Below are 23,231 nucleotides of genomic sequence, written 5' to 3'. Positions count from 1 at the left end.
AACTGAGGACAACAAACCCATATGGTCAGCTAACTTGGCAAAGCTGGACCCCTTTTCTACTGGGATGGTGGAAGCCTCCAAAAGAGCAGAAGCCCCAGGAAAGAAAAATTTTCAGAAGATGCAGCTTGGTAGTGTGGAGAGCTGGAAAGAAGACAATGGTTCATTGATTGTTGTGCTGTGGAAGTGGGGGCGGGAGCAACTCCTGGCTCTGTGTGCAGAAGATGCTCCTGTCACACTTATACAGCTGTGCCACCCTGCTCATGTCAGACGGGATAGATGTGGCCACTGTTATAGCTGAGTGGCTTCACATATTGCTGCTTATGACCAGTGAATCACACAGATCATGAGGAAATCTGAACCCAGCCATGCAGTTATTAGTAATAAAAGTCTAGATTTCAACACTTGCCATTTGCTACACAGCTACACTGGAAAAAAAAAAAAAAAAAAAAAAAAAAAGTTTGAAAAGACAACACCCCAAAGTTAAGTGTCAGAAGTTGTGCAACTTTTTATTTTGTCCCTCTTCCCCAATGCGCTTTTGTAATTCTATGACTCTGGATGGGTGGGACAGGGCAACCCATCTTTATGTGCTTCTTCACAGAGCTGCTACAGGGAGAATAGCACCTTCCATATTTCCAAGCTTAGACTGTAGCAAGGCACACCTGTGCTAGACTTGAAGGAGAACTTCCTAAAGGTGAAGCTGGTGAAGCACTACAATACTACAACAGACTGCTTGAAAAATGCTATCACATGATATGTTTAAGAACAGCTCAGCTATTTATCTCATGGGAATAACATAAGTCTAGCTGATCCTGGCTTGGGGTGAGCAAGAAAGATCTCACAGCTTCCCACGGATCATTAAGTCTTGTAATTCCAGAATTCACTTTTCTTTTTATACGGCCTCTTATATTTCTACATAGGAAAATCACCTGTTCCCAAGCTGGCAGCATCTGTACCTCACCCCTGGGTAATTTGTTTATTACGAAGTTGAAAGATGCTTAGGAAGTCAGATGGGGAATAAAAATTGGATCTTGTAAAACTGTCCTTAGTGAAGGGCTGGAAAAACATGAAAAGAATGAGGTCCAGGGTCACAAAAAGAGCAGTCCAGGAAGGACAGAAATGTTGATTTTAGCACACCAAGTCATAAAGAAAAATAATATGTGATCATGTAGAGACTGCATCGTTATGCCTATGCAATAGGAAACCAAATTAAATCTGCTCCAGCAAACGTAAATTTCCTAAAATTTAAATGCTAGACTTTTACAGCCTTAGTGTCTTCTGAACATTGCCTGCTTGCATGCATTTGTCTCATCTGCAGCTTCTTTTGGAGGAAAAGGAATGGGCAAAAGGTAAACACAACAAAACCTTTCCCTTTCCCCCTTGGCAACAGCAGTAGGGTAACTGCAAGATCCATCACAGAACTCTGCTGCTGACTTCTAGGATTTAAAATTAAAAAAGCAAAGAATTGTTTGTGATCTGCTGTAGACAACAAAGTAGAGGGACACTGTCAATGGATTTTATTGGCAGCAGAGAGATGATGGACAAGTAATTCTTGGGTTTTGCTTTAGGCCAGTTCATCTAACCAGCTGTCTCCATGCCTCGAACTTTTCATTTTCACCCCTACTCCCTACAAGTCCTGTTATCAGTGCTTTTGCACAACTTGATCCAATCTCTTTACCAAACCATTCACAACCCTCCACCCCCACCTGAGGTGCCTTCTTGTCCCAGCCCCAATCTGCAGTGCACTTTTTTCCACATATATTTTTCTTCCAAAGGAAAGAACATGCTGGGTCTTAGTCCTAGTCTCTGTCTCCCAGTCTTTCATCTACCTCAGTCTTCATTCCTATTTATTGGCTGCCATCCCACTTACCAAGACAGCTGTATTTTCTGTGTTCCTGTCCAGCTCCCGCTCCAGTAATGGAGCTGCCATGTCTCCCCTGCAATCTGCTCAGCCGGCTTCTTCCGCTGCCTCCAGTGAAGGCAACATGAGTGACAGCACAGGCTAACAGCTCCTTGCACTCACTTTTCTTCAGTGCTTAGATCCAAATCAAACATGGATCACTTAGACCAGAGCTATTATTGCAGGGACAGTGGAAAGTCCTGGTTTGCCACAGGTTATAGATATACCAGGGCACACAGAAACTTCAGATAATGTCTTCCTACTGAACATGTTGCAATAATGTATTTTAATTTAGTTTACACTGGCCAAACTTGGCAGGAATGAAAGCACAGCATATCACTACCTAATGAGCCTTCCCAAACTTGAAATGTATGCTCCAAAGCATAGCTGTATCACAGTCTAATAGGGAAAACAGATAAAATAATTTATTTTCCTTTTAAAAAAAAATCAACCTGATAGAGACATCCAGCATCAATGATTTCATTCACAATAATTAGCATTTATCAAAATTATAACCAACCAAATTCAGAGTCCTACACCAGGAAATGGTGGACATTACAGTAATAACCGGTTCCACCTATAACAACATTTGCTTTAATGTCCAGTCTTTTTTCTTTTTTGCAGACTGTAGACACACAAACAAAACCTGAAGACTTGCCGTGATCTCATGTCAGTTTAAATGTGTGTATTTTCCTTCTCATTAAACTGATTGTTCCTACTTCATACTGGCATGAGATCAAGTGTTCTACCTTTCTCTGTTTATTTACAGAAAAAAATCTTGTTTTAAATGTGGATGGAATGGGTCTTCACCAATCATAAGCAAATAATTGAATTAAGAATCACATAGCTAGAACTTTAACCACCAAATGTAAATGAACTAGCAAGATCACACTCTTGGTCATCCTGCTTTAAAGAGTCATTACTAACATAACAATGGAACTTACATCTTTTTGAATCTGAGAGCTGTATAAAGTTTCTGGTTTTTCCATAGTTAGCCACTCATCAACTACTAGCTGAAGTACTTGTTTTTCTAGATTACTTGCTTTACTGGCTGTTTTTGGTCTGCAGATGCTGTAGAATTCCTAGTAGATATACTCAAGAGCTTTGGGGATCAAGCACACCAGACCAAGAGAAGGGTGAAACTCCAGCAAATAAATGTTCTTCAAAGTAGGACTTAAAAACAACAAAAACAAAGAAAGAATAAATAGCTCTCAAATAAGGCTGTTATAAATTGTATATATAAAGAAACCTTACAATTGCTTAATTTGCAAGAATAAATTGCAATGACTTTAGTGCACATCAGAAATCAATCATCAGATCTGAAAATAGAACTGAAGCCTTAATAAACATAATTATGTTGGAACACATCTAAGTAGTCTCATTTGCTAATGAAAACAGAAAATGTTTTAAATTCTCTTTCATTAGCTGACATGTTTTATTAACTGCATTTTCATGTCTATTATGCCCTCCCATTAAAACTGTCTTCACTTCAAAATAAGCCCTCAGATAACCGACACAAAATCCAAATGTGTGTCAGGGGAGGAAGAGGGCCAAGGAGTTTGAGACAGATGCAGGAAACCAGAAGGGACCAGCAGCAAAGGAGCTCTTGGCTTCTGGGTGTGTATTAGCTGCTATGTAAACCCGTCACATAACCCGCAGTGCTGCACAGCTGCAGGATGGGGAACATGTGGCAGGTCTGCTCTGCAGGTAATATTCCACATGTGATAACAGAGTACATGCACATCCAGACCAACAGTTGTGCTAGAAAGAGTAATAGACTGTGTCCAAAGGGCAGTGAAAGTTGTGAAGCCAGGTCAGGATACTGATGCAGCCGATCTAAAGCGAGGCTAATCTCAGTACCTACTTTCATCATGACTGTTTAATAGTCCGTACCCATGGGAATATTAATGTCCCAGTGCACTGCAAGATACAAGTATCAAATCCACTGTCATGGAAGTGCAGTGCAAAGGCAGTCGGGGAGGAATCACTTTTGTTCCTTAAATGTTTTTCTGCCTATCTAAATAACACAAGACATTTATCGGTTGTTTGATTCACCTTAAGCCTGTTAGTTTTTCAAATAGTCTTATTTTCAGGTGCTGGATCCCAAATTTTTACAATCTAATCACAGAAACTAGAACAGAAAGAGGTACTTTCCAGAAAAATAAAACTGTGTAATTACTCACTGGCTAGTGTTAAGAGAGATAAGCTGCTTAGTAATTACATTATAAGGAAGTCCAAATTCACCAATGCCACCTCTCTGACCTTCCCACCAAATCTTGTGGACGTATTCCCTCTGGGCATCTATCTAAAACCCAGCAATAAACACAAGTGACATTAGCCAGTAAAATTCACACAGATAGAAATCAAGGCAAACCCAACTATTCTTCATTTAAACATAAGCTGCAAAAAATTCTATTTATATATATATAAATTTTGAAGTCAATTATATATGTACCCACTCTAGGTGAATTATTCCTGCTAAAATTATTTTGAATCTTTCATATTCCTTCAGAACAAAATTTGAGCTCCAACAATGCTGACAACAGTTCACTTTTATTCCTAGCAATATAGTAGCATTAGTGGCAACAGCAGCACAACAGTAGCCTGTTGTGCCAAAACCCAAACTTCTGCTTGTGGACTAAAAGCCAAGTCACAAAGGTTAGCTAATTAAACTTCCAACTTGCAGCCTCTGAAATCAAAGCTCAGAGAAAGGAAATATCTTGTGGCAGGATACACAGTAAAGCTGAGGCAGATTTTTAAACCAGAGGAAAAATGCAAGGATTTTAAATGTTGTGCTTTAATTATTAGCACAGGAATTCACAGCTATCTGAAATATACTGCTTTTCAAAGTGCACTTTAAAGTGAAAGCTTCATTTATATTCTTTTTAAAGTCCCTTTTCTCTTACTATAAACAGGACTAGTTCCTTATCCACTGCATTACAGAACAAATATAGATTAAAATTTTATTTAGATTCCACACCTCTCAACTATTATTTCTAATTGTCTCAAACGGTAGCAGATGTGGTTTTAACATGACATATGAAGCTGTGCAATCTTTCCAATATTTTCTTCCTGATGTCAATTAAATGATAGCTTTCTGCTCTTGAGCTTCAGGCCTTCAACTTTCAAGGCATCCATAGAATTCACTGTTAAATTAGTATTGACCTATCTTAACACTATAAACACATGCAGGTTATAACCAAAGCTTCCCATTCCGAATTTCACCTCCTACTTCCCCAAGATGGATATAGTGTAAATTCAACCTACTTGATGGTTTACTATGTCCCTCAGCAGTTGGAGGTGAAGTTGTAAACAGATGCATTCATCTTTGTAGGTGTTGACAAAATAGTCAAGCTTGAGATCAAACCGTGGACGTTTATGCATGATGTCCATTATTGCTTGGGCCAAAGCAAATCTTTCCTCTGGATCCAAAGCATGTTGGTAAGCTTCAAAGTAAACATCTAGAAGCTGAAGAGATATTCGGAAGCACATTAGAAATGTTTATTCACCCAAATATTCATTCTTTGTTGGGAAGAGATTTCTGAACATGGAGGTTGCTGCCTGTATCAAACTCAGTATGGCATCTTGTTTCTGGCACAGGATATTACTGGATGCTCCATCAGAAGGCTCAAGAACAGAACATAGAATAAACGGCCCACAGGATAAATTTCTTCCAAATCTTGCATGGTTAACATTGTTTTTTTTCTACTGAAGCATGAAGATTTTTTATTATACACATTTCTCCTTTAAAAAAGTAACAAGGCAATGCACTTACTACTTGAAAAACACCTACATCTCTCCACATCTAATCCATTTTCTGTTTCTTTTCCAGCACACACACTAGTTTCATACCTTTGAAAAACTCCATTTCCCCTAACCTGAAACCTGTAGACTCATCCAAGACTCTCCGTTATCTCATTTGGCAATGACTGTCACAGTTACTTTACATTTTTTGGAGAAACTCCAAATTAATTGAAGATTAAATTAAAGATGTACAAAGGCACATGTCCTCTTCAGGCTCCTCTACCAAGAATAGCGATAAAGTTTATTTAAATAAAATTTGTAATTACAAATACCCACAGCTTAGAACAGAAAAACAAATGTGCCAGGCATGACAGCATGTGAATTCTCAAGGGGACATTGTAGTATTTTTGCGTCAGATGGCAATTAGGGGATTGAAAATATTGTCTCGCTTCTGAACAAATCAGTCACGTCAATATGAAATGATCTACATCTAGCTCTTTTACATTGACACAGAAGTGGAAAAGCATCCACATTACTTTCCATACTGAGACCAGAAGACTGTGGAAGAGGAAGATGCAGAAGGACTTAGAAGCTGAGAATTCAGATTTCAATGGAAACAGTCAATTTCTCTGATTTGGACCTGCCTGACCTGAACTGTTCTGGAGGAAACTAAGACAGTGATTGAGCAACAGGCCATAAGCAAGTTTTATATTGGCTAAACTAAGCTGTCTCATCTGCTGGACAAAGGGCTATTGTTTCCTCATTCAGAAAGAACTCTATCCCAGCTGGAAATGAAGCTAGCAAGACCCACTTCCATTTAATTTCAGCTAAAAGCAGAAGACCTCCAGCAACAGCACATCTGTACATTCAATCCTGCCTAGAGAGTTAGGCTGTGAGAGTAGTTCCAGAATACACTCTCTGATGATTTTGAAAGAGAATTAGTGCATTGTTGCTGTAGAATTTTCATTCTTCTCTACTGGGAGATTTCTTAAAAAAAAAAAAAAAATCAAGTTTCCTTATACAGAAGGCCCGTGTTAAAAATAAAAGGTAGATTCACAGAGGTAGCATGATGATACAGCAATGGAAAGCAGTCTATTGGGATGACAGCAGAAACTTAGTGAACTAGGCAATTAGACAGTATTTTATATAGCCCCATCACACAAAGCGCCTTTAAGAAAATGGGAGAGTGGCCTTAGGAGATTTCCTAAACTACATACAACTGTTTTAGTTTAAAAGGTTTTCTATTTAAAGCCTCTTCAGTGGTACACAAGAGATTCCCTAACACCCTGTAGCATTCCTATTTTGAGAGCTGTCCTGTGTAACTCCAGGACTAAGAATAAAACATTTCAACTGTGTGAAGGCAACCTCAGCTAGTGCCATTTCTCCCTGCTTCTGAAGTGGACTCTGCTCCTTTCTGCTTCTTGAAACTCACAGCATTGTCCTTGGGACTGGTGAGTTCCATAGACAGAATACACTTCCAAGCTCCTCTGGGTCCCTTCCTCTGAACTTCTCTAATCTTCATCTTTCAAGAGTGAAGTCTTTGGGCAGAAACCCTCTATGCTTTCATGTCCCATGGCAAAATACAGACACATGACTAGAATTAGAGAAGAATGGGAAAGCCCACAGGATAGGCAGCAGTGAAGCTACAAATCACATTTTTAGTGTTGGTTTGTTTGGGTTTTTTTAACTCCATATTAAATCATGGCATTTTTTTCTCAAATGGAGTAACTAACAAAGAAGAAATAAATTTATATAGAATCATATATATATAGTTTTTATTAATAAATGGATTATTTTTTATGCTGTAACATACAAAATATCTCTCTGGTTCCCTCTGACAAAGGGTAACCCAAATGATGGGCCTAGCCTGCAGCTGACTGAGTCTCTCCTCCATGGGCTTCACAAAGATGCAATGAGTACAGTTCTAATGACAGTCATAAAAGGTTTCCTGCACCAGCCCCAGAAATCAGGGACAGCCAGGACCACAGAAAAAATTTGCATTTTGGACTTTCTGGCAGCCCAGGCTCCTCAGGGCTGGACTTGATTCTTCCCAGTCTGCATTTGTTCCATTCCCTGGCATGTGAGGAGGGACACAATGTACTCTGCAGTTTTGCTCTGGAGATGGGCTGGTCCTTCCCAATTATCCTTCCCAATTATCCAGTGGTGGGTGACTCTCCCTAAGGCCTTGCAGAAGTGCTTCCAGCCCCTGGAACAGCAGCTACAGAGGCTGCTGTCTGACAAGAGCATTTCTGCTCCCTTGTTGCAAAAACCACTACATGGGGTCATTTGGACAAAACTCACAGCACCCAGCAGCTCCAACCCTCTGTGCTCAGCCCAGCACCAGGTTTCCAGTGCATCTGAAACCCATACCACCACCCACAGTTCCCGGCTCTGGCATCTGTGTGTAATACACAACAGGAAATGCTGTTGAAAGGGACCCTTACACCACCTGAAGTGAACTGATTGCAAATCAGTTTTCAGACCAAGAAAATCTTCTGTACCTGGCATTTTTTTTCCAAGAGAGCAGTTTCACAGGTCCAGAGGTCAAGCAGCACAGCACATCGATCCACAGAGGCATGTGCCCAGCCAAGGACGTTGCTGCTACTGAATTGCTCACAAGCTACATTGCCTAAGACAAAAAAAAAAAAAAAAAAAAAGTAGAAAACAAGCAGATGACAGTATCAGAGAGATTTCCACACGCCTAGAGTCCCAGGACCTGTGGTAATTCTTTTTATTTACAGCAGAGGGTTGTGGGTTTTGCTTGCCAGGGAACCCCAGGCCAGGAAAAGATTTCAAGTCCCATAAGCTTCAGAAGGCCCTGGAGTATTCTGCAAGGCAAAGAATAAGCGCAGCAGGCATTTGGTTTAAACATACCTCTTCCATCATCTTTTAACAAATATTCCTTGAGATAAAGTGCAATGGTTGGAGTTCAAAAGGCCCACATCAAGAGATAAAGCCAGAGAAAGCACAAGAAAACTAGAGGAGGAAAAAGAAGAGAAGCTTAATTTTTCACAGCACCAAACCATGTTGGAATCTTCTTCACCACCTCACCTTCACTCTCAGATCAAAGAAAAGTGGCACAGACTACTCAGAGATAAATTTTACAAAGAGATATAGCAGGTCAGAGTGCAGACCCAGGGGAGGACTTCCTTTTCAGGTGGCTTGCTATTAGAAAAGTCAGTCTTCATAACTTAAAAATGACTGTGAAGGAAGGAAAAAAAATCACTACAAATGTTTCTACACTAGCAGCCCATCAGAAATCCTTTAAAAAATCATGCTTTTGGTTTCTTAGTTGTGATACTACCTAAATTAGAGATAATTTTTACAATAACTGATCAAGTAGAGTGGATCTGAAATGTTTAGAGTTGCAGAGTTAAAAATCAGCCATGGGATAAATAGAAGAGGCTTCAGCAGCTACTCTTCAGCTTCAGACTTTAAGCATCTTATTTTTCAAAAGCTGAACAAGACACTCTTTTGAAGTCCATGATCACTGGAGAAGTCAGCATTGAAAGTGTTTGGGTTCACAGCACACACAGAGGGACCATAACAAGGAGTGTAAGGAGCTAGGACATGACCAGTCCCCAATTTTACTGTGTGAGGATGATAATGAAGTGACCTATAAACACAAAAAATGCTATACCAGACTACTAGAGCACCCTACCCTCATCCAGTAGTCTACCTCCTGTCGTGACAGAACCACAGAATGGTTGAGGTTGTAAGGGACTTCTAGAGGCTATCCAGCCCAACCCCCTGCTCTCAAACAGGGTCACCTAGGGTGGGTTACCCAGGGCTATGTCCAGTCAGGTTTTGAATATCTCCACAGATGAAGACTCCACAATGTCTCTGGGCAACCTGTGCCAGTGTTTGACCACTCTCACAGTAAAAATGTATTTTCTTTGTGTTCAGATGGAATTTCATGTGTTTCAGTTTGTGCCCATTGCCTCTGGTCCTGTCAGTGGGGACCACTGAGAAGATTCTGGCTCCCTCTTCTTTATCCCTCTCACCAGGTATACATACACACTGATTAGCTCCCTCCTGAGACTTTTCCAGGCAGAACAGTCCCAGCTCTCTCAGCCTCTCCTCAGATGAAAGATGTTCCAGAAGAAGAACCACAGTGAGGACCCTCAGGTGACTTCCAAGAAGGTCCTAGCAGGCATTTAGGGATTCACAGGTTTGTAAAGACTTTTGGTCATCTTAATCCTCAGCTATGCCCTGCATTCTCTGTCAGAACATTGAATTTTAGGGAAGCATGCTAAAACACCAAAACCATTATTGTATCAATATAGAAAGTAATTCCAGTGATTTAAGAGATATTTTGTGCAATTCTCTGAATATCATATGTGTCTGCACCATTTATTCACTGTTTTCTAATGGGTCTCCCCCCATACTTTCTACAATTACAAGCTTTTTCCTCCTCACTATTCTAGAAGTACAGCTGCTCTTTTTAGAAATCTGTAATACAGACTGTCTCAACTCAGTTCCTACTATTAAAAAAAGCAGCAGGAAAAAAGGAAGTCTGGAACATCAAATATTTTGCAGCTTCTTATTTGCAACTGAGAAAAGTTTAAAAGTGGTGGGAGGTAAATTTAGTTCTACAGAAAAAGCAATCCAATACGTTAATTAAAAAACATTCAGAAAAAATTAACATTTTTCTGACTCTGTGCCTTGAACACGTGCTTGCTCTTTATATTACTTAACTACATCAGTAAATGTCCCTTCTATGTTATTTTCCCCTCCAGGATGACTTTGATGTCTATAACCCTGAATAAGTGCAAAACTGTGACATTAACAACATGTGACAAGCAATTCCACATGCTCAGTTAGGTCTTTGCAACACATTCATCACTTAGCTAACTAGGAGGATAAAGAAAGATCCCAAAAATCCAGTTAGAACTTGGTCCTGCAGAAGTACAACAGAAATTCAAGAAGTCATAGAATTGGCCTACCTTGAAAACAGCAAACCAAATTATCACAGGTGTTTTGGACCTGTAGGTATCTTACTTTTATCTTTCTCAATGTACTGGCTGGCCACAAGCAGTAGCTGGTTCTCAAGCTCCTTCAGGTCCTCTAAAGCCACATCATATATTATGTAAAGACCTTGCTGGTCCTGTGTGTGAATATATCCATCTTCACTAGTGTGAAAGTCGTCATGGTTTTCCACCTCTGCAAACTCCATGAACTGAGCACTGTGGACCTATGCCATGAAAAAGAAATACAGAGATACAAGCAGAGAGTTCTGCAAGGATTGCAATTCTGTATAATCAATGTATCTAAGTGTGGACCAGCCCTAGGAACATGATATTTTGTTACTAGCAAAGAACAATAAAATAAAATATTGCCAAAATATTATTTTTTACAGGTAACACTTACACTGTGTGATCACTTATACTATCATGGAGTAAGACAAATTGTATGAAATTTCTATTGTGCCTAGTTTTTCCTTCAGGCATATAAATACACAAAAACCACCAAAAAGGCACCAACACAAGAAGATTAGCTCTTGAACTAAGGTAGAACCTTTTCCCCTTTTTCTAATTTAGCTCAAATTTGGCAAAAAGGGTCTTAAATCCTGATATTCAAATACAAAGTCAACATATTTTTTAAAGCCTTCTTGGGTAAATTACACTTGCAAGATTTGGAGATAAGCACACACACACAAAGACTTTAGCACTAATTAAAAGGAACACCCATTGACTGATGTCCCAAATAGCTGTGACATCAGCACTTGTTCAATAGAATAGTTTAACGATGACATTACTTTTCTAAAAAAAAAAATCAGCGTCTTTAAAAGAGAATCATCTACCCTGGCAGTGAGTCACTAGTTAGCTTGGTAACACCCCAGGCAAGAATGCAGTATTGCAGTCAGCAGAAGTGGCTTAGCTTTTAAAATATTCTGTTTCTTGACTAGAAATGCCACAAAGGGAATTACACACATTTATCTCTAGGTGTATAACTAAGTTAATCTCCCAGTGTAAGTAAACACTTGGCATGGGGGTATAGCCATAGAAGACTTTAAAAATGGTTCTTCTTGTAAGAAGGTAGCAAGTAAATACACAAGCTCCTCATTTTCCACTGTTTGTCCTTACGATTTCCTGGTACGTAATGCACCTTTGTTCTCACTTCAGTGCCAAATAATGACGCACAATGTATTGGGACTTGCTCCTTTCACTGGGTCTCCTAACATCTGCCTTTACAAAGCTACCCAAACTTTACCTGTTAGTGCCTGGATGTCTCAAATTCTATTAAAAGAAAGGATGGAAGAAAGAAAAAGGTATTTGTTTTAGTCATAGAAATCTTAGTCAGATTTAGACGTACTGGGAAGAACACCTTGCCAGCTTCATAGATCTATGCTGGATCAGAATTCATTCTTTACCATAAAGTTAATGAGTCAGCCCTGCAAAATGTATGCCTAATTTGAACATATTGTTGTATCAGCCTGGTCAAAGAGATTTCTTTCCTTCTTTCGATACGGTCTTCTGCACTCTCTGCTTTTCCTTATTCTTCTGAACAGATTATTTGTTTCACTGCTCTTAGTAACAGGATACAGAATTTGCTAAAGGTTAAATCAAAGCCCTTTACAGAAGAATTAAATTCGATTTGATTTAGGTAAATAACTGAGCAAATACTGGGCTGACTTCATCATGGCAGGGAGAAGGGTTTTTTCAGTTGTGTTTATAATCATCCTTGTGGAGAACATTAAATGAAATATCTCCACTTTCAAGCTCTGGAATTGTTTTTCTGGTGATTCCTGCTCTGTCCCACTCCTAAAAGCTCAGTCAAGACTACTGCATTCTGCAGAAGGGGCATGTGACTACAAAACTGGAGAGTTCTTACAAAACAAAACTGAAAAGAAATTAAGACTTTCTCCCTGACATGTTTGTTTTCAGAGTCATATTTTAAAGAGATTACCCAAGCCTTCTAAATACCACTTATGCCTATAAAAAACGTTAATACCCAGTTATATGTCTCCTGAAACAAATCAAGTAACTGGATATTTATGTGTGATGTTCTTTGTCTGCAGGTTTTGGCTTTCCTCCTCTACCTCTGCTCAGGTTTACTGGGGCTTAACAAATCCCTTTTGGGTTATAAAGCAACGCTCATGTGCACCTACATATATTTTATCTACTTTCTTCTAAGCTGAATCTCAAAAGGGGACAGAAAAGAGTTTTAAATTAATGTAATGCATTGTTTGCAGGGCCTCCTGTCATTGAAACTCACATCTCAGATGATGTCCATCCCAAGTAGTCTTCTAGGGAGGATGCAACACTGCCTCAGAATCTCAGTTTCAGATACATTGTGTGCTGAGCCATCACATGGGCTCACAGTTTACAATGTGGAAGGATTCATAACAAAGGTACACCTCCAATTTTGGGCACGGATTAGATGCTAAAAGTATTTTAAAAACAATGCCATATACTTCGGGTTCATAGCACGCGCCAGAGAGTATGTTAGATAGGTCTCAATTAGTTTGTCAGCTAAATGGCTCTATTACTGTTTCAGCTCTTGAGAGACAGTCCATACGGTATATTAAAAAAAACCAAACAAACCACACATTAGAAACTGTTGTTAAGGAAATACTGTTGCTCCTGCTTCTAAATTTGTTGCCAATTAAATTGTAATAGGATTAGTAAATATTTATCTAAGCTTTAGTTGAAGTTCAAGCATATATATCCATGTATTAGTCCAGGGGAAAGAGAAGCCACTGTGAAATAATCTCTCTCATTGCTAGGGGCTCTCTGAAGTATTTCACAGCTAATCTCCAGATCAGAGAGTGCTTAGATGGAAGGTCAGGATTGACCTTTCCATAATTTCTTCTACAACAGAAAAAAAGGGAATGAAAATAAATTTATATTATGCAGAGCTCAGAAGGAGAGTTTGTCACAAGCCTGCTTCCTGGAAAACTGACACCTCCCCTTGGAAAACAAAAGTTTTTAAATTACTTTTTCTGAGTTAAAAATTCAAATATGGTGGACCACTCAGTTCAACATTTCTTAAGTGGAAGACCATGATTTTTTACATCCAAGCAGCTTTTCATTTAGGGATTTTAATTGATTAGATTTTTAAAGGATATATGTGGCCATATTAGAAATAAAACTGAAGATACCTTAAAAATATCAACTCTGTGTCCTCCCCACACATTTTATTTTCAAAGAGGTTTAGATTTTTTGATGTTTAGGGACATGAAGTTTTTTCTGGTTTGGGTTTTTTTTGGGGGGAGGAGTTGTTGAAGTCTTAACATAAGCAACAAACAGGGGCAGGAAGCCTACTTCCTTTTTGGTTCTAGCCACAACTCTTCCATGAAGTGGTGTGTGTGTTTGGTTCTGTGTGTTTCTACAGAAAAAAAAAAAAAAAAACAACCAACCAAACAAATTTTCAGTAAATAAGAAATAAATGTGAGCTCAAAATGTTGAAAAAACTACCATTAAAATACTACCATGTTTCTTCGGGCTTTCTGCACTGGGAATTAGGCGACCAGGCTTGAGGGTGAGGCCGACGGTACTGATGGTCAGGCTTCTCTCTACAGACCTGAAGTAGTTAAGGATGCCCAGGCACACTCGCTGAAATAAACCGGAGCAAAAGCACAGTTGCATTTTCAGTTGGATGACAGCTCCCCTCGTAAAAAAATTAACTATGCAGATTTTATGTTGAGTTTTTTTACCTTTAGCTCCTGGACTCTCAGGTGACATAAGAAAAGAAGGGACAAATAGGCTCCTCTCCTCACCACGTGCTCCCTGTGGGCAATGGCTGTGCCCTCTTCTAATCCCAGCAGCTGCAAGCTGCCCATATAGCTATACCTTTTTCCAGACAGGAAAAATGCAATTACATTTTTGCTACTCAAGAAGATTTCTAAACCTTTCTGAAGTGGAGAGTTTTGCTACGTCTGTTGCCTAAGAGAAGGCTGCTGCTGCCTACGGGACTCACTGTCATGGAAACCTGCGGTTTGGAATAACAGAAAAGGATGCACTACTGCTTTTGTCAGAGAAACAGTTTTCTTCCATCTTTCAGGTTTTAATAAATACATACACACATATAAAAATTTTTTTACCCTCTTTCATTCTTCTTTCTGAAGGATGCCAGAGGCTTACTGGAGCTGATATTTCCTACATCCTCCCCACTGTGATCCACAGCTGTGTTATCATTCTCAGTAGTTAGTTCCTAGTTCCAACACACACAGTTAAAAATTGGTGTGGTAAATACGCATATGATTCTTATTTGACAGCTTTATGCATAGACTTTATCATAAAAAGAAAAAAATAGGAAAGGAAGTGCCGTACTGGATGAAATTCATAATCCAGACAGCAGTGAAATTATCATGGCATATAACTCCACAAGATTTTATTGCTTTCCAGTCCTTAGTGGTTTATCCTTATAAAGTCCCTGGGCTGTACGAAAGAGCTATCCCCGTTCCAAAGACAAGACTGTGTCAAGGGTCAGACAGAGGAAGTCTTCCAAAGAAGTTCAGAACATCTCTTCCATCAAAACCTCAACCCAGCTATGGCTAGTGACACGTCTGACCTTCTAGTCCATCCTTTTTCCTCCTACCATAAAAGAAAAACTGATTTCTGGGCTCCAGCAGATCATAGGCTGAGCATGGGGCAAAATCATAGTGTGGCAACAAGGAAGTAACATCAGCTAGGCTGTAGAAAAGTTTTACTGTGATGTATACACAACACCCAACCCAAGCATATATTAAATACTCTAGCTAACATTCCATAAAATTAAATTCAATACTTTTTTTTTTCCCTCACTCCTTTCCAGCACACTCAACAATGTAGTACAAAGAGTAACAGAAGAACAGCAAGCAGGAAAAAAGCTACACTTGCCTTGTTACCAACTCTATCAAGGCCTTCTCACATGCATCAGGAGTTACTCACCAATCAGTGAAATTAAACTGGCATTAGTACCAGAGTAAATGAGAAGATCACTATGAGTCACACAGTATTTATTAATTGTGGAACATTATGGACAAGGCATTATCCAATTAATTTCCTCAGGCAATCAAGTATATAAGAAAAATTTGTCCTCTTTACCCACGTCTCTATCCCAATTTATTTTACCACTTCATTTGAACTTGGATGGCATAAGTTGAAATTCTTTTCAGTGTATTAAGGGTTTTATAGCATTGATTTTGGCCTTGTTTTCTTGGATTAGAGAAAATCCTAATAATGTATCTTCACAAATTGGTGCTTGTCAAATTTATGCTGCTCTACATGAGACATCCTAACAAAGTTCCTCACAGAAGTGACACAGATAAACTCAGGACTATGTTGGCTGTTCTATAAATTTGAAAGTTGACGTGAGTGTATTGTCTCTAAAAATTCCTTCAAGCCAAACAAATCTTGATGTCAAAATGTCAAACAATGAATTCTTTACATAATCCTTGCAATGATAGGTTATCTATTAACTGATTTCTCTATCCTTACTGAGCATGATCATCCTCACTCATCTTGTCCTCATTGACTCTAAAGGTTTAATTTCTTAAATTTTAGAAAAACTATGTCCTTCAATGTCTATTACTTAAAATAATGAGAGGTCAAACAGCATTAAAAAATATTTTCCTGAATCAACAGCATTAATTGTACATCTCTATTAAATATCACAACAAGTATATGGACTAAGCAGGGGATGAAGCATTTCCACTTAAAATTTCTACTAAAAAAAGATACAAACAATGCTGTCTGAAAAATGCAAGTGAAATGAGGAAAAAAGTGATGGCATATTTTTGTGTAGCAGCTGAATTTCTATTTTAAAAACACTGAGACCTGGACAGAGCTGTTTTGTGGAGGATCTAATTCTAGTTTTCCAATAACCATCATGACTAGACTGTTTCAAAATTGAGATCAGTCACATCCCTTGCATTGCTCCAAATAGGTATCTTTCCCAACCCAGTCGTGGGCTCAGTGCACTTAACAGAAGATGTACAGCACAATCCTGTTTTCTTTCTTTTTTTTAAATTAATCATTGTGTAGCTGGTATGAGTCAAACCAATGTATTTTTTTCCTGAGGTTTTCATTAAGTAATCAAATATTTCCTGGTCAAGGTCAGCCTGGGGTAGGAAGAACCGTATGTTTTTACATGTGGGAGATTTTCCTGACAGAAAAATGTGGGATTATTTTTGAACATGGAGTTGGTATCAGGCTTGGGTCAGATAAGGAAAAAGGGAGTGGGGAGAGACTAAATGCTGGCTCTCTCCCTCTGTTCCCTCTCCCTGCTCCTGTATTACCTGCTGCCCTGCTTGGTCCTGGCCAAGTGCAGGGGAGCAAGACCTTCTCACTAGCATTGGGGCTGCATCCAGTTCCAGCAGCTGAGGCCTTTCCTCTTTAAAAAACAACAGCTGAGCGAGGATATTGTTCAGTCCTTTCTTAACTTGCCACCCGGGGCCCATTGGTGTGAGCAGGCAGGCACAGGCAGAGTGAGCCAAAGGAAGCACTGAGCTGCAGATACAGGAACTTCTGAGATATAACAGTCCTGTGTGTAGTGGTTTTATGCTCGTCAAAGCAGCAGCTGTGAGTGACTTCTGAGTCAGGACAATAAAGAAATAGGTAATCAAAGTCCATCTGCATCAAAGGCATACACTGAAATTCAAAAGATTAGTCACAGAGCTCACCACATAAGGCATGTCACAGTTACTACAAATTCCCCAGATACCTGAGAGGTAGGTCTTACTTCTCATTCGCTACCCTGCCAGTTAGCCCATTTGTGGTGTTTTTTCCTCTCTTCCCAAACTTGAAGATCTCTCACAGCTTCTGCTCTCACAGCTTCTGTACCTCCGTGAGGCCATGCCCACAAATGCCACTTCCTCCCCGAGAGGAGGAACTTGCTGTCACACCTGCCCCTGCACAAAGCAGGCATCTGCTATCAGGTCCACAGGTGCTCAGCTTCTGGATGGCCTCCAGCAAACAAAGACATCCCACCCTTCCTCCCCTCTCCTCCGTACACACATGCTAACCTGTTCCATAATATGACACTCTCCAGTAAATGCTAGGGCACACTTCTATTCCTTGCAGCCAAATTCACACCCCAGCCCTGACACAGGCATGTACACACGCTATTTTTAGGTAGGTGTAATCTTGCGCTACTTGCGCTATGACTGGACCGAGTGAGCACCAAGGAGGAGAGGACATCGCGTATGCGGCTTGGGCATGCAACCGCACATTGCAGCTGGGCAGCTCCTGCTAAGCAGCAGTTAGCAGGAGACTGAGTTTTGAAACAGGGGAACAATGGTATTCAAACAGAAATCTGTTAGAGGAGCCCTCTTCCAGAGCTGACAAACACTTGCTAGACATATTTAAATGATCATTATTCTTCATTTCCCCTTCTAAGTACCTGGTGGAGCTCAGTGCAGGCATAGATCTCCTTCCAGACATGATTCTAGCTCTGCCGTCCGGAGGCATGAGAAGAAGCGGTAGAACCTGACTGCACAGGATGTGGTTTGAACACTGCTGCCGCATGTTCCTGGAGACCTTCCACCGCCCTCTCTATGTCCGAGACCTTGTTTCAAACCACATCAAATACAGACAAAAGATTTACAAGGCAAACTAGTCAGTGTGCCAGCCCCTGTCCCGTAGTGAGTCAGAGTCAATTCAGAGCATCTAGTGAGGGAGCCTCTGCTTGTTACTGCTTCTCCTTTATTTGGGAAAGTTGTCCGCTGCCCCCTCTCCAATGTCAAAATGTAGAAAGGGACTTGCCAGTCACAGCATATAGAGGGAATACACCAGATAAGAAAGAATAGAAAAGCGCGCTTTTTTCTAACTGAAATTTAGGGAGGGGGCTATTGGGTAATTCCCTCTCTCCTTTCCTGTTACCCCTGACACTTAAGGAGGTATACATGTTTCTTGACCGAAACCAAACATATCATATTTGGTGAGCAAGCCACAATGGAAAAAACAAGGAGAATGATCTTTTTTTTTATTGTCTCAGTGAGCCGCAAAGCCATTTTTACTTTTGTTAGTGGTGATGATGGCTTTTGCCCAAGCTTTTCAGAAAAACTACATGCTGTGGCAAGATCTGAAAGAATGGTTTCTTTGTGAAAAATCTGGCATAGAGAAAAGATCTGAAAACAGGGATCATAAAAGTAAGCTTATTTCAGTCCTAAATTTTTAAAAAAAGACCATAAATTGCTAATCTTTCTAAGACTATCATCAAAATCAAATACATTCAATTATTTAAAATACTGTAAAATTAACTTCAGCAGCAAAGTCTACACATCCACTTTCTGATTTCTTCAATTTAAAAAGAGTTCTCTCTCAAATGCTTTGTGAGACCATGACAGTAAATAATGAGTTAAATAGGAACAAGGGAGACTAAATATATACAGAGTACTGCCAAAAACCAGGTTAAACAAACTTAGTAGTAGTACAAAGGTAATTTTTCAAAAACACATCTAATCTTGCAGGTTTTTTTTAAATTGTCACTTGTATTGGAAGTATAATTTGAAAAACATGGTTGTGCTTTAACAATTATTGGCATCAATAAAATTCTGTTGATATGAATTCTAGCAAAGCATTGATAGGAATTCTAAGGGGATTAACACCAGGAGTTTTATAGGACTCTTCTTTATCACCTGTTTTGAACAAAGATGCTGAGAAGTCAAAACAAATGGAACCTTGCTTAACACAGGAGGAAAAAAAAATAAATAAAAAAGGAGGGGCACAGGGGAATAAGCAGTCTTTAACAAAAATGTAAATTAAATATCAAACTCTATGGAAGATATTTTTCCATTCATTTCCCAAACAGTTCCTTCATTCACTTTCTTACTGGTTGGGAGTCAACAACTTCTGATCCATTACTGCTTCTCTACTAAACATGGTTACCATCTGGTGTTCGACAACCAAGCACCTTTGTTCCCTTAGAGTTATATTTATTTTTAGGCTTGTTAGACACTGAAACACAAAATGGGAAGTCAGGCAGTGGGAAGAGGCTTCTGGAAGGTGAGCAGGGTGGGAAGCCAGGAACCTCCATTTTCTCCTTCCCAAGCCATGCGGTAGTTTGCTCCAGCATAGCCTCATCACCGTCCTGCCTGCAGCCCAACAGAAACTGCTTACAAAGGCTCCCTGTTGCTGTTTCACTGAGGTCATCTTCAGGTGTTGACAAAGCAAGTAAAGAGGATACAGGAGGCTGATGGGATCCTAAGCAATCCTGAAAGGGCTGGGCAGCAGAGCAGGCACCATCCCCGCGTGTGGTCCAGGGCTACAGCACCAAGGGCTCTACCCTGCTGAGCTGGTACTGTCTGCTTCTGCCTGTTTCTGGGTGTTTGCATGTTGCTTTGGTTGCTTTTCTGACACCCTCTCCCCTGTGCCATTCACAGTTGCCATGCAGATGGGAAGCCGCCTCCTTCTCTCTTCAGCTAGCACCCCCAAGGAAGGCAGCAACTCCTGTAAGGGTCCCAAATCAAGGCTTGCCCATAACTCAGACACATACAGAGCATCATCTGGGGCTCCGTGACAAGCCCACTACCCCCTTTCTAGACAGCAGGGGATCTTCAAGGCTGAGGACAGAGGTATTTGGATGGCCTGCAGCAGTGGTTCCTTGGGGAGAGAAGACCAAGGAGCCCAGTGACATTTCAGGGCTGACATAGCCTCACATGAACTGGACCTTAGGGTTAGGCTGCTCTGGTGTACTCAACACTGCCTGGGTACCAAAGGAAGAAAGAGACAGATCACCAAGGACTTTCCATTTGGCAGGCATGTGATTATTAACAGAAGAGGGCACATAGGGGCATGACTCCTCTACAGCTTCAGAGAAGGGATTTATTCTCTGGTTCCTGTGTAAAACTGGAAGCTGAACTACAAGGTGTCCTTATTGCTCAGAGTGTTTCGGGGTCACCCGCGGGAGGAGAGGCAGAGCAACCGTCTGATTGCCAGACCGGTTTTACTGGCTGAGATATTTATACAGATCCAATTCTATAGTAGCTCACCATCTCAATTGCATTAGTTTTCCTCATCCTTGAGAGGCAGAGAACTCTTTTAGTTTTAGACGTGCTCAACTTTCACTGGAAAAATGTGGCAAGACCCTAGTACACCTGACCAGCCTATCACACCCTGAAGGTCATTTAGGCATCTGCAGCAGGCTGAATGAGCAGAGCTGAGTGGGCATAGGCAAGTCAGCCCTGCAGGGTACATTCAGTGAATAAGATGCAATTAGGACAAATGAATACTACTCTTCACAGATGATCACTATTTGCAAGACAATGATGTGTTGGTTGTGCCTCAGGCTCGTTGTGGATGCAAAGCAGGCCTTATCTGTGAATGCACATTCCCATTTTTCCAAGGTGGCTGGATGGCTGGCAGCCTAGACAGAGCTGTCCTGTAGGACATCCTCAAAATGGCCAAAAATGGCAATATATCACTTGAATCAAGACAACCTGTGAAACTAGAACCAAAATAGAGACACTCAGTAACTTCTCCCTGGGGCAAGTTGTGCCCTATCAAGTTTTAGACTTGTCCCTCACTGTTGGAGCATCTCCTTGTCTTTTGAGCAGAATTCTGAACCTTGGTCACAGTAAAAAAAAGCTGTTCTGAACAATCCGTTTGACACAAATTCCAGGGCTGATTTTGACCTGGTTTATATGAACTTCAGAGCTTTTGAATATTTATGCAAGTGTTCAAACGACCTTTTGAAACCACTGAACTGAGAAAGAGGGGGGAAGAAATCTCCATAGCACCTTAGTAATGGGTCTTCAATGAATTCAGGAATATACACAGGATACCTAAACCTGAGGCAAGCTTTCTCTAGAGATTTCAATTGCCCTGGAAGTGACCAATAAATAAATTAAAATCACTTTAAATTAAATCACTTTAAGTTATATTACCTCTACAAATTTTGAATGAAGGTCCATCAGCTTATCCACTTTTTTCCATTGCTTCAGTTTTATCAAAAGCTTTTGCTGCCAGGGATCTACTTTAGGCTTAATCTGGTTGACATAAAAGTAACCACAAAACTTATGAATATCACTACATGTTTTTGGTATAGGAGGCAATATTTACTAAAGAATGTGCAATACCTTCACATTTTATTTTCAACAGACATGAAAAGGGGCTCTTGACTATACAGAAATACAGTAGTTTGATAAGGCCTGAATTATTAAAAAAATCATCACTCTATTTCTCAAAAGAAACATTTTAGACTTTAATTGCTGAAATGTATCTTGGTACATCCTGAAGACTGATTAGGACTAACACAACTGAAAAAGGAAAGTTCCTCATAATTACCTTTAAAAAAGGGATCCAGTTGACTCTCTTTTTCAAAGCTCTGGATGGATCTAGCACACCCCATTTCTCTGACTGAGAAACCTCTGTGTCATAAACTGGAAACGTTCTCATTGTCTGCTGTTTGCAGAAGACGCTTCTAAATTTTTGGACAACCTAAAGCATAAAAAGAGATGGTACTGTTACAAATTTCCCAAGCTGGATATTAAATTCTATAGCAAAGTAATACTTCATATTATCAGCCGAAAAAATAAATAAATGGAGTGATAAAAGTGACATTCTGGTCCTGTGTTTTCTTTGCTTTCCAGAAGACACAATGAAACTCCCTACTGTTAACCCTGGAGCCTCCAAAAAGATCAGGATTTTCAAAAACACTGCCTTTCAGACAAAGTCAATGGCAAATTTATTATCACTGGCTTTAGTAGGAACAGCATTAGCCTAGAAGGTGTACTTTGAAAATCCTGTCCAAAAATTAATAAGCCACTGCCACCCTACAATGAAGATAATTTACATCCTTGCCTAGTTTTGTAAACATGTCTGCCTGTGCTTATCTTAGATAGTTCAGTGAGTTCAGCTGGACTAGTTAAATGTTACTTTGATGAGAGACTTACAGACCAGTTTATGCAACCAAACCTTTGTCCTTTCCAGCTGTACCACCTGTTCTCACACAAGGTGCGATTTGTAAGGCAAGCCATGTATTTAAAAGCAGTATGTTATTTCTGTTTAACAGTTATGCATCTCTTTTGGACCCTGGACACATGGTGGAGATTTTCAGTTGGTTTTGCCTTTTGGATGAGAGAAAAGACAAAAACCAGAATTTTCCTGCTGGTAACCCCTGAACTGCAGAGGCTGGGCGAGGTCCTGGGCGATGGTGTGTCGCAGCCGACCTCTAGTGGAAGCACCACAGCTCGGCGAGACGCCAAAAAAGGGCAGGAAACCTCGAGAAAAATGCACCAAAAGCACTAGTGAGAGCGAGGAGAACAAACATACGGAATCAGAGCCATGATGCCGAAAATACGAACATCAGCAGTTACTATAGCTTAGTTGGAGCAAGCTGGGCCTTTCTGCTGCCTCCTGTCAAGAGCAAAAATGCCCACAATCTTATTTTTCCATGATGCAAAACACTGACTTGTAGTAAATGGAAGTTCATTCCATACTTTTAAAGAAATTTTTTTCTTTTTTTTTTTCTTTAGTGTTGAGAAGTACATTTCAGTTACCAGTGAAAAGAGCGCCATCTCATCAGCTGATTTCTTGAGGTCCTTAAGGTTGTAGTCAATACCAAAGTGAGAAAGCAGAAGCTGGAGCTGAGGTTTCAGCTTCTCGGTTTCAGTGCTGTGATGGGGCAAAGTTATTCCAGTGTCCTTGTGGCAGGATTCTGCAAA

General features: G+C 40.1%; 1 pseudogene; it reads right to left on the bottom strand.

The window, feature by feature from the left end:
* Positions 1 to 23,231, bottom strand: part of LOC141941615 (uncharacterized) — a 50,479-nt pseudogene that overhangs the window by 20,391 nt on the left and 6,857 nt on the right.

Source organism: Strix uralensis, chromosome 3 (genome assembly GCF_047716275.1).
Source record: "Strix uralensis isolate ZFMK-TIS-50842 chromosome 3, bStrUra1, whole genome shotgun sequence".
NCBI classification, from domain to species: domain Eukaryota; kingdom Metazoa; phylum Chordata; class Aves; order Strigiformes; family Strigidae; genus Strix; species Strix uralensis.
This window is presented reverse-complemented; position numbering and strand designations above follow the sequence as displayed.